Source organism: Vombatus ursinus, unplaced genomic scaffold (genome assembly GCF_900497805.2).
Source record: "Vombatus ursinus unplaced genomic scaffold, bare-nosed wombat genome assembly UNPS02015066.1, whole genome shotgun sequence".
NCBI classification, from domain to species: domain Eukaryota; kingdom Metazoa; phylum Chordata; class Mammalia; order Diprotodontia; family Vombatidae; genus Vombatus; species Vombatus ursinus.
In genome coordinates, this window is record NW_020954844.1 from 4,098,980 (window position 1) to 4,111,416 (window position 12,437).

A 12,437-nucleotide genomic window follows, 5' to 3' on the forward strand; every position below is an offset into this window, starting at 1 on the left:
CCTTTATCTTCTCCCCCCACCTTATCCCCTTAGAGTTTTATTTCTTTCAAAATTGAGAAGACTTTTCTACTCTTCTAAATGTGTATATATTTTCCTCTCATAAATCCACCCTCATTGATAGTAGTTTTCCAGGATTAACAGTCCCCCTCCCCCATCTAATTTCTTTGCATTGATTCTTCCTCTTATTCCTCATTTGTAAAAGATAATTACTCTTTAAGCTATACCTGAATGGTTTTACTTTTTGAAGTAATATCATACTCAGATCTACCCCAATCTTCCTTATGAGTTACCTAATCACTAGCAACAATCTTGGACATAGGTTTTACATTTTTCATACCTAAAAGGTAAATATTCTATCATTATTTAGTTCCTTGTAATTGGTCATTGGTATGCACCCTATATTTCTCCTGGCTCTTGTATGTTAAATCTTCTATTGAGTTCAGTTTTTTTTTTTAACAAAGACCTGAAAGTCTGACAATTGATCATATTTTCAGCCAGAAGCCCAGTTTTTTTTTTGCTCTGTGATATATAGTTTTCCAAGGCCTGTGATCTTTTAGTGTCTCCATTGTTAGGTCTAGTGTGTTCTAATTGTGGTACCACCATATGTAAATTGTTTTATTTTTTCTTGTTGCTCATAATATTTTGTCCTCAAGCTGGAGGTTTTGGAATTTGACTATAATATTCTTGGGTATTTTCTTATATGATCTCTTAAATGATTGGTGGATTTTTTTTCTGTTTCTGCTTTCCTCTCTTCTAATGCTTCAGGATAATTTTCTTTAATTATTTCATGTATTATTGTATCAAGATTCTTTTTTTAAACATTTATCTATTTATTTTTAGTTTTCAACATTCACCTGCACAAGATTTTGAGTTCCAAATTTTCTCCCCATCTCTGTCCCCCCCTACAAGAAGATAGCATGCATTCTAAATACCCCTTCCCCTAATCTGCCCTCCCTTTTATTTCTTCCCCTTCTCTTATGCCCTTACCCTTCTACTTTCCTGTAGGGCAGGATAAATTTCTATACCCCATTGCTTGTATATCTTTATTCCAGTTGCATGTGAAAACATTTTTAATATTTGTTTTTAAAACTTTGGGTTCCAAATTTTCTTCCTTCCTTCCTCCCCACCCACCCTCATTGAGAAGGTAAACAACTCAATACAGGTTATACACGTGTAGTCATGCAAAACACTTCCATAGTAGTCATGTTGTGGAAAACTATATTTCCCTTCATCCTATCCCACCCTCTGTTTATTCTGTTTTCTCTTTTAACCCTGTCCCTCCTTAGAAGTGTTTACTTCAGATTACTCTCTACACCAAACTGCCCTCTCCTCTATCATCCCCAAGCACTCTTATCCCCTTCCCCCATATTTTCCTGTAGGATGAGATAGATTTCCATACCCAATTGAGTGTACATGTTATTCCCCCCTTAAGCCAAATCTGATGAGAATAACATTGACTCATTCCTTCTCACCTTCCCCCACTTCTGATCCACTTTAAAAGCTTTTTCTTGTCTGTTTTATGTGACGTAGTTTACCCCACTCCACCTCTCCCTTTCTTCTTCTCCCAGTATAATCCTCTCTCACTCCTTAATTTTATTTATTTTTAGATATCATCCCTTTTAGATATCACAAATATCATTTATTTTTAGATGTCATCCCTTCATCTTCGACTCACCCTGTGCCCTCTATCTACCTATCCATCTATCTATCTATCTATGTATCTATCTATCTATCTATCCATACATATATTTTTTTCTCTTCAAATCCCTAGTATTGACAAAGGTCTCATGAGTTACAAATGTCATCTTTCCATATAGGAATGTAAACAGTTAAACCTTAATAAGTCCCTTATGATTTCTCTTTCCTGTTTACCTTTTCATGCTTTTCTTGAGTCTTGTATTTGAGAGTCAAATTTTCTACTCAGCTCTAGTGTTTTCACCAAATTCTAAAGTAGCAGAACCCACAAAAAGACAGAATGAAACAAATTTCTAGCCAAAGACAGCCTGGATGGCTGATCGGGAAGGTATATCGCACGGGGCGGGGAGAGGAGTGCAGTGTGGAGTGGGCGCAAAGGCCGGATGACCCAAGAGCAGGCCTCAGAGGACTGAATCACGGGCAGCTGTGGCAGTTTCCATACTTCTCAACCCCTGAACACCAAAGACAACTTGGAAGGTCAGTGGGAAAAGTCTGTGACTGTGGTGAGAGAGGAGCTAGGTCTCAGCCGCAAGTCCCGAGCGTGGCCCGGGGCCGTGGCTTTTTCCTGAGCTTCCGGCCCACAGACTGAGGGGGAATCAAGTGGCTTATCAGAGGGGGATTGAAAGGATCTCTTTGCCAGTGCTGAGGCAGGAATCTCTTTACCAGTGCTTGGATCTGGGTCACAGTTCTGAGGGGCACTCCTGGGGCTAGGAGGTACGCTGGTGTGGTGGAGCTTATTGTGGTGGTGGAGAGGAAACACCTCGCCCCTTATCATAGCACCTTGGAAGAACTGAAAATTTACAGGTCCCTAGAAGTGCCTCTGAAAACAGCTGTACAAACCCCCGAAGCTTGGGACAGTACATTCTCCACATTGGAAACAGACTTTTACTTTAACAAAGAGTTCAAAACTCAAATAATTGGCTGGGATCATGAGTAAGCAGTGCAAAAAGAGTCAGACTATATTATCTTACTTTGGTGACAAAGAAGATCAAAACATACAACCAGAAGAAGACAACAAAGCCAAAGCTCCTACATCTAAAGCCTCCATGAAAAATATGAATCAGTCCCAGGCCTTGGAAGAGGTCAGAAGGGATTTTGAAAAGCAAGTAAGAGAAGTAGAGGAAAAACTGAGAGTGATGCAAGAAAATCATGAAAAAAGAGTCAACAGCTTGCTAAAGGAGACCCAAAAAAATACTGAAGAAAATAACACCTTAAAAAATAGCCTAACCCAAATGGCAAAAGAGGTCCAAAAAGCCAATGAGGAGAAGAATGCCCTAAAAAGCAAAATTAGCCAAATGAAAAAGGAAGTTCAAAAGATTACTGAAGAAAATACTTCCTTAAAAATTAGAATAGAGCAATTGGAAGCTAGTGACTTGATGAGAAATCAAGACACTATAAAACAAATCCAAAAGGATGAAAAATTAGAAAACAATGTGAAATATCTCATTGGCATTGGAAAAACAACTGACCTGGAAAATGGATCCAGGAGAGAGGATTTAAAAATTATTGGACTATCTGAAAGCCATGATCAAAAAAAGAGCCTAGACATCATTTTTCAAGAAATTATCAAGGAAATCTGTCCTGATATTATAGAACCAGAAGGCAAAATAGAAATTGAAAGAATCCACTGATCTCCTCCTGAAAGAGATCTCCAAAGGAAAACTCCTAGGAATATTGTAGCCAAACTTCAGAGTTCCCAGGTCAAGGAGAAAATATTACAAGTAGCCAGAAAGAAACAATTCAAGTATTGTGAAAACACAATCAGGATAAGACAAGATTGAGCTGCTTCTACATTAAGGGACTGCAAGGCATGGAATATAATATTCCGGAGAACAAAGGAGATAGGATTACAACCACGAATCACCTCCCCAGCAAATCTGAGTATAATCATTTAGGGGAAAAAATGGTTATTTAGTGAAATAGAGGACTTTCAAGCATTCTTGATGAAAAGACCAGAGTTGAATAGAAAATCTGATTTTCAAATACAGGACTTGAGTGGAACATGAAGAAGTAAACAGGAAAGAGAAAATCATAAGAGACTTATTAAGGTTGAACTGTTTACATTCCTGCATGGAAAGATGATATTAGTAACTCATGAGACCTTTGTCAGTATTAGGATAGTTGGAGGGGAAAAATTATATGTACGTATATATAGATATAGATAGATAGATAGATAGATAGATAGATAGATAGATAGATAGATAGATAGATAGATAGATAGATAGAGGGTTCAGGGTGAGTTGAAAATGAAGGGGTCACATCTGGAGAATAAAATTAGGGGGTGAGAGAGGATTATACTAGGAGGAGAAAGGGAGAGGTAGAACGGGGCAAATTATCCCACAAAAAAAAAAAACAGAAAAGAAAAGGCTCTTACAGTGCAGGGGAAATGGGGGAAGGTGAGAGGGGATGAGTGAATCTTATTCTCATAGAATTTGACTTAAGGAGGGAATAACATACACACTCAATTGGGTGTGGAAATCTGTCTTACCCTACAGGAAAATAGTGGGGGGGGGAAGTGGACAAGAGAGTAGGGGAATGATAGAGAGGAGGGCAGATTGGGAAAGTGGGTAATCAGAAGCAAATACTTCTGAGGAGGGACAGGGTCAAAAGAAATAATAGAATAAATGGGGGGTTGGGATAGGATTAAGGGAAATAGAGTTAATTTTTCACAGCATGTCTACTATGGAAGTGTTTTGCATAACTGCACATATATAACCTATATTTAGTTGCTTGCCTTATCAATGATGGTGGGTGGGGAGGGAGGAAGAGAGAAATTTTGGGACCCAAAGTTTTAAAAACACTTGTTTAAAAAAAAGTTTTCACATGCAACTGGGAAATAAGAAATACATGAAATGGGGTACAGAAATACATCCTGCAGGAAAATTGAAGGGGAAGGGGATAAGAGAAGGGGGGAGAGATAGAAGGGAAGGCAGACTAGGGGAAGAGGTATTCAGAATGCTTGCCATCTTGGGGTGGGGGGAGGGGTGAGATGGGGTGAAAATTTGGAATTCAAAATCTTGTGGAAATAAATGGTGAAAACAAAAAAATAAATAAAAATTACTATAAAAAATAAAAATAGAAAAGAATGCTTGAAAGTCCTCTATTTCACTGAATATCAATTTTTCTCCTAAAAGATTATCCTTAGTTTTGCTGGGCAGGTGATTCTTGGTTGTAATCCTATCTCCTTTGGCATCCAGAATATTAAATTCCATGTACTGTGGCCCCCTAATATAGAAGTTGCTAAATCTGGAGGTATTCTGATTGTGTTTTCACAATACTTGATTTTTTTTTCTTTCTCGCTGCTTGCAATATTTTCTCCTTGACCTAGGAACTCTGGAATTTGGCTATAATATTCCTAAGAGTTTTCCTTTGAGGATCTCTTTCAGGAGATGATCAGTGGATTCTTTCAATTTCTAGTTGGTTTGGGAATATCAGGGCACTTTTCCTTGATAATTTCTTGAAAGATGATATTTAGGCTCTTCTTTGATCATGGATTTCAGATAATCCAACAATTTTTAAATTATCTCTCCTGGGTCTATTTTCCAGGTCAGTTGTGTTTTTTTTTTCCAATAAGATATGTCACATTGTATTCTATTTTTTTTTCATTCTTTTGTTTTTGTTTTATAATTTCTTGATTTCCCATAAAGTCATTAGTTTCCATTTGCTCCATTCTAATTTTTAAGGAAGTATTTTCTTCAGTGCGCTTTTGGACTTCCATTTGGCCAATTCTACTTTTGAAGGCATTCTTCCTTTCATCAGCTCTTCTGCCCCTACTCTTATTTGTTTTTATGACTCTATATTCACCCAGAGGTACTATTTTTTCTCTTTTATGTAAGACAATCTTGAAAGCTTGATTTTTTTACATACTCTGCCACCTTCAAAGAATCCTCTTACCCCAAAACAATTTCTTGTTTTAACAGGCTAGGGTTTAAACAAATCGAGAATCCACCAACCACAGGAAAATCAGGAATAATGAAATCAACCTACTGGCCAGATTTGAAAGTGAAACCTTTGTCAGTGACCAACAAAGGGAGCCTTCAGACAGTTTCCAATCCATTGATAATCCCGCACACTTCAGCAGAAGACACAACCTTGTCAGGAAAGATTTTTGCTGTCCTCTCCAAGAGATCACTTTTCTTCTGGGATTTCATTATGCAGCTCCCAGTGAAGTGAAACAAGATTTTCAGCCTCCCTGGTGACAATACAGCCTTAGGAAAGAACATTCCAGCAAAGCTTCACAATAAGAGGAAGATGAAGAACAGTTTTTTTTAAGATTATTTTATGGTATTCAATAAACCAAGAACCTGTTTTTTTCTTGTTATGTATCTCACGTACCACTCCTTGTATACTGGTTGTTCCTGAGAAAATGTTAAAGCCTGTCTCTGACCACTACAAGTCTCTAAAATATCCTTTGTATCATATACTCTGAATTCTTTACCATTCTATCAGGACATGAGTAGTATAGATTATCATTAATCCTCTGAAATCATTACTGGTGATTATGAGAAAGTTGTATGCCTTTACTTTTTTGTTATCATTGTATAAGTTCTCTAGGTTCTGGGTACTTCACCCTGAATTGGTTCATATAAGTCTTCCAGGTTTCTGAAAACCATCTCATTCATTATTTCTCATAGCACAAGAGTATTACATCATGTTTACATATCAAAAGTTATTTATTCATTGCCCAATTCATGGGTGCTATCTCAGATTTCTTTTCTTTGACATCTTTATTTTGATTAGGAATACTCCTACTTTAAATAGTATTTCCCTCTAATCTCCCCTTCTCCTCTTTCCCTTCTATTTCCCTTATGGGATAAAATGCATTTCTGTATCCAACAATCTCTCTGCATGTGTTCTTCCTTTTTATTTTGCCGTTAGAGATGAGAATGAGTTTCAAATGCTAGCTTCTTCAACCATTTTCAACTTTTTCTTTTATTAATGTCTGCTTCAATATTCTGAATGTATGAATTTTTCCTCTAAACTTCCTTTTTCTCCTCACCCCCAATATATTCCTTTTATCTTTCCATTATTCTTTTATGATTATCAAGACATCACAAAACCACTTCCAGACATTCCATAAAATTAGACTCCCTCTTTGATCCCAGATGATGATTGTGTTCATAGTGGGCATATGTGTCACCACCCCATATTTGAAAGTTAGCAATTTATCCTTCGTTAGTCCTTTTTCAGTGTTCATTCATGTTTGCCTTTTTATGTTTCTCTTAAATCCTGTGTTTTTCTGCTTTTCTACTTAGCTATAGTCTTTTCTTCAGGAATGTTTGGAAGTCCTCAAATGATTAAATGCCCAATTTTCTCATATAAGATTATATACAGCTTCATTAAACACATTATTCTTGACTATAAAATTTGCCTTTTTTAAATTTTATATTCCAAGCTCTTCTGTAATATTCAGCCTCTAAAATACCATATTATACTCCTTTATTGTGATGGCTACTATTGTCTTGTTTGATACTGACAGTGGCTCCTCAATCATTGAATTATTTCTGGTTTTGGTATTTTTCTTTTGATTTGGAATTCTGGATTTTAACCACAATATTCCTAGGAGTTTTCACATGGAACAGAGGTGTCAAACATAGAGCCTGTAGCCTACAAGTTGTCCACAACACACTCAGTTGCAAAATTTAAAAAAAAATGTTTTTTAGAAAACATATTAAAAAAAACAAAATAAAACATATATATTATAACACTTCAAAACTAATTTAATATGTGGCCTACAGGGATCTTTAAGCATATTTTAATGGCTCCTATTTCTATTGCAGTTTGACATTACTAATTTGGAGGATTCTTTCAGGCAGTGACTGGCACATCTTTTCTATTTCTTCTTTTGCTCTTTGGGTCTCAATGATCTGGGTAGTTTTATGTTAAGGTTTCTTGAAATACTATTCCTAGATTTTGTTGTTTTGATCATGAATTTCAAGTAATTTTACATTTTCCCTCTCTGATCAATTTTTAAGGTCAGCTGTTTTTTATTATGACAAATTAAAATTACATACAATATATGAGATAATGCATTATTACATGTCTTCAATCTTTTGCCTTTTTTTATATCTCTGGTTGTCTTATGGAGGCATTGGATTCCACTTGGTCCATTCTAATTTTCAGGTACTTTGTTAAATAAGTGAGGTTTTGCATTTCTGCCAAGCTCTTATCTTCATTAACTCTCATTTCTTTTTTTTATTATTTTGTCATCTAATTCTAGTTCTCATTCTCCTTTCAGTTATTTAAAAAAATAATTATAAAACTCTTGCTTGATTGCTTCTTGAAATCCTAATTTAATCTTAGCCCAATTTGTTTTGTTTTTGAAGTTTTATTTATAATGTTTTGGAGTCATTTTCTTTTATCGGGTTTGTGTCTTGAGCACCCCTGTCACTGTAATAGCTTTTTCTGATGGAACACTTTTATTTTGTTTGAATAATCTTTTAGCCTAGTTCTTGGCTTGGGACTTAATGATAAGACCAAAGTCTTCATATTTTTTGAGGGAAGTACTGGGATGGTCCTATTCTTGTTTTTTTAGTGTAATGAATTTTATAGTATTCCAGGATTTTAGGGATAGTGAAAGCTTTCATGGCAAGATGGGATAGTGCAAACTTCATTTCATCAGAGTGGGTAGACTCACCCCACCCTTCTTTGCATCCTCAGTCTGAGATTCTCAATTTATTAGTCTGTGAGCATTATCGATAACAGTGGTTACTTTGCTGTGAGTGTTTCCACTATTTTTTGGGTCTCCTGTAACTGTGATTTTTTGAACATTACAAGAAGGAAAAGTGAAATGACATTATTAAAGGCGTGATGCTGCCATTCAAATTGTGCATGAAATTCTTCAAAGGACATTCAGTAGATGATCAGTTTAAAAAGATGTGGTCAATCAAAAAATATTCCTTGAAGGTAGTTTTTGCACTGAGCTAAGTCTTAAAAGTGTAGACTAACAGATAGCATGTGGGAAAGCACACTGGTTCAGATTATTGAGGAAGATTAAGAACTGTCATTTCTGTGGATTTTAAAAATTGGATAACTACTCATCAGCTAAGAAAGGCTCATGTCTAGACCTGTGTGGAAACAGAACAAATGGACTGTATGACCTCTACTAGCTTTTTTCATCCCTATTATCCTGTGATTCACTGAAACCCACTGACCCTTCCTTACCTCAGGCAATGAGTTTTTGAAAGTCCAGATTTAATACTGGACAAGAAGCTCGTTAAATCTAATGTAATTTGAAAATGTTCCATGTTATTAAACTGTGGTAGTACAAAGCACAAAGTATGGTGATTCAGCCGTAGTTCTGGTGGGTACTATTTCACTGAAGATTACCCATTTTATGATCCACACAAAAAGGCAAAAAGCTATCTAGGTGTAGTAAATTGAGCAAATTGGCTGTTATATTTAGTACAGAATAGAGTAGATACGGTTTATGGATTTAAATATAAATAGCAATCTTTTTGATGTCAGGGGGGTTCTATGTGGAGAGCTAACTACTTATTTATAGTTTAATAAATCTTCATTTCCACAGTGTAGTTGGAGGTGGGTAACTCTCCTCTAAACTGTATATAACTAGCTCTGATACCTGGGAGGCAGTGATAATTAGCTGTAAGTAGTTCACTAGAAAGAAAATTTTGACATTAAAGGACCTGAGATCAAAACTCATCTCTGTAATTTTGGTTAAGGAATTCCACCTCTCTTGGACTCACCTGCCCCTTTTATAAAACAAGGAGACTGAGTTAGGTGTCTTCTATGCTTACTCTGAGGGATAAGTGTATTTTCCCTGAAAGACAATAACTAGTTGATGAGGGAAAAATGCAGCCACCACCCTTGATGTTTATTTTGTTCAAGGCCAAGTATTTAGAGATTTGAAAATAGCTAAAGTCAGTACAAATGTAAATGCTTACCTATTAGTCAATCAAGAATATCTTAAGCAGCTACTCCATGCAGGAAACTATATTTGCTGTTAGGAATATTAACACAAATATCAAAAACATTCCCAGCCCCAAAGAGCTTGCATTCTATGGGGAGAGACGGTATAGACACACATCCCTATTGCCTAGCCTAATGCCTAGTACATAAAACATGCTTAATAAATCCTCGTTAATTAATTAAAATTCATAGTAAGTATACACATATTTTTGTGTATATGCACTAATTTTCAATTTATATAATCATTATAAATTTCACTTACATAGTTATATAAGTATATATGTATACATATACATATCATAATTCAATGTGACAATTGTTCTTTAAAGCAATTTTAAACACAACCCATATTTATGGTTAGCTTAAATGTGAAAATCAAGATTATATAAACTATGTTACTTATTTATAAATGAGGAAACTGAATCATAGTTAAAAGACTTGCTCAACTTAACAGAATAGCAGTGTCACAAGAGGTAGTAGAATTTAAATCATTTGAGCCCCATCCTAGTGATCCTACTTCTACACCATGGTGTTCCCATTGACACAATCCATACAAAAATGTTTACTGATTGACATATGCACATTCAACTTGAAGACACCTAATACTGATGTTTAATTTCCCTTCTAAGTTGATGGAATGTGTGGTTCTGAAAGTTATGGATTGGAAAGTTTCTTGGATGAGATGAGTAGAATCAGGAGAACATTATAAACAGTAATTGCAATATGATAATCAATTATGTATGACAATCAACTGTGAATGACTTAGCTATTCTCAGCAATACAGTAGTCTAAGAAAATTCTGAGGTACTCATGATAAAAAATGTTATCTACCTCCAGAGAAAGAATTGATGGAGTCTGAATCCAGATCAAAGAATGCTTTAAAAATATTTTTGTCTTTTTTTTTTTACAACACGACTAATATGGGAATATTTTTGTATGACAACATATGTACAACCTATATCAAATTGTTTGCCTTCTCAATGATGAGAAAGAGGTAGGGAAAGAATTTGGGACTCAATGTTTTAAAAAAAATGAAGATTAAAAATTTTTGACATGCAATTGGAAAAGCATTAAAAAAAGAAAAGATGATTAAGTTATGGAATCAGAAGATGTGGATTCAAATCTTCAACCATGATATTAATTCTTTATGTGACTTTGTACAAAGGGTTCTCTGTTCTGCCTTCATTATATGTAATGTTATGGACAAATGATACCGCATATATGAAGTACTTTGCAAACTTTAAAGCAATATAAAATGCTAGCTATTATTATGCTCATGTGTGTCCTTTCTAATATGTGAAAGAAATAGAAATATTTACTAATAAAAAAGTAAAGTTTCTTAGAAACCATTTGTTGGCATGGAGAGATGGTTCATCTGAAGGTTTCTGATAGGAGATCTTTAGTAAGTATATTAAATTTAATATTAATTTGAAATTCATAATAATATAAATCTGGGATAAAAATAAAGAACACAGAGGTGAATCTCTGCAAGATCTATGGGAGGACACTAAAAACAGGAGATGAATGACTTGACTAAAGCCACATGAATACTGCTAAGCACCTATCAAAATAAAGGTTTTCTGAGGACATAGTATGGTATGCTGATTACAGAGTGGGGATAGGAAGAACTGGGATTAAATCCTGCCCTCAGCCAATTGTTAGACCTGTACTTTGGGAATCACTTAATTCCTCTTGACCTCAGTTTCCACATCTATAAAATGAGAGGGTCCCTTCCAAATGCAGATTAATGACTAGTGATTATGATTGCATATTTTTATCTATGCATATGTATATATGTATACATGAATATGCATGTGCACATGTTTGTGTATATGTGTGTATTTCAGTCAATAAACATTTGTTTAGTTTCTAATATGTGCCTCCCCCTATGCTAAGCACTGGGGATACAAATATGAAAAAGAAACATGATCACTGACTTTAAGGAGCTTACAGTCCAATGGGGAGGATAACAACAACAAAACAAAACTGAAAAGTAAGAGGTTGGCATAATCTACTTGACATTGCCTCATACCCATCTCTAGAGAATGGATGTAGGGTTGAGTTTTGAAGGACTTACTGCTGACGCTATTGTTGCTATTTGCCTTTTATGTATATCCAGCTACTGACACATAGTAAACATTTACATATTTAATTTATTTCAATTTATTTCCATTTAGATAATAAATATAATTTAGGACTCAAAACCCATTTTTCTTATCAACCCACAGTTTTTATCTCTAGTAAATGAGGATACAAAGATTTCTCTATAATCAAATTCTGCATTGAACAAAATAGCTATATATCTGTGTACCTGGAGATGGATAAAGATATATTCAGTAGATATGTATATTTTAGAGTATATATCTATGTTCATTGCTTTTTTTTGCCATTCAGTCATTTCTGAATCTTTGTTACCCCATTTTGTAGCAAATACACTAGAGTGGTTTATCATTTCCTTCTCTCACTAATTTTACAGGTGAAAAAGTGAGGCAAACAGGATTAAGTTACTTGCCCAGGGTCACACAGCTAGTAGTGTCTGAGTCCAGATTTAAACATAGGAAGATGAGTCTTCCTGACTTCAGGCCCAGCACTCTAATCTAGGCACCATCTAGGAGATTACTTTTGCAACACATACATGCACACACATATATGTATATATGCTTATATATATATATGTGTGTGTGTGTGTGCACATATATACACATACATATGTGTTTATAAAAGGAGATATCTACACATAAATGTAGAGATGACTGATAGAGAAGTGATAGATAGATAGATAGATAGATAGATAGATAGATAGATAGATAGAT

General features: G+C 35.1%; 1 pseudogene; it reads right to left on the reverse strand.

Annotated features, from left to right (window-relative positions):
* The window catches only part of LOC114031115, a 78,908-nt pseudogene that overhangs the window by 1,167 nt on the left and 65,304 nt on the right, over nucleotides 1-12,437 (reverse strand).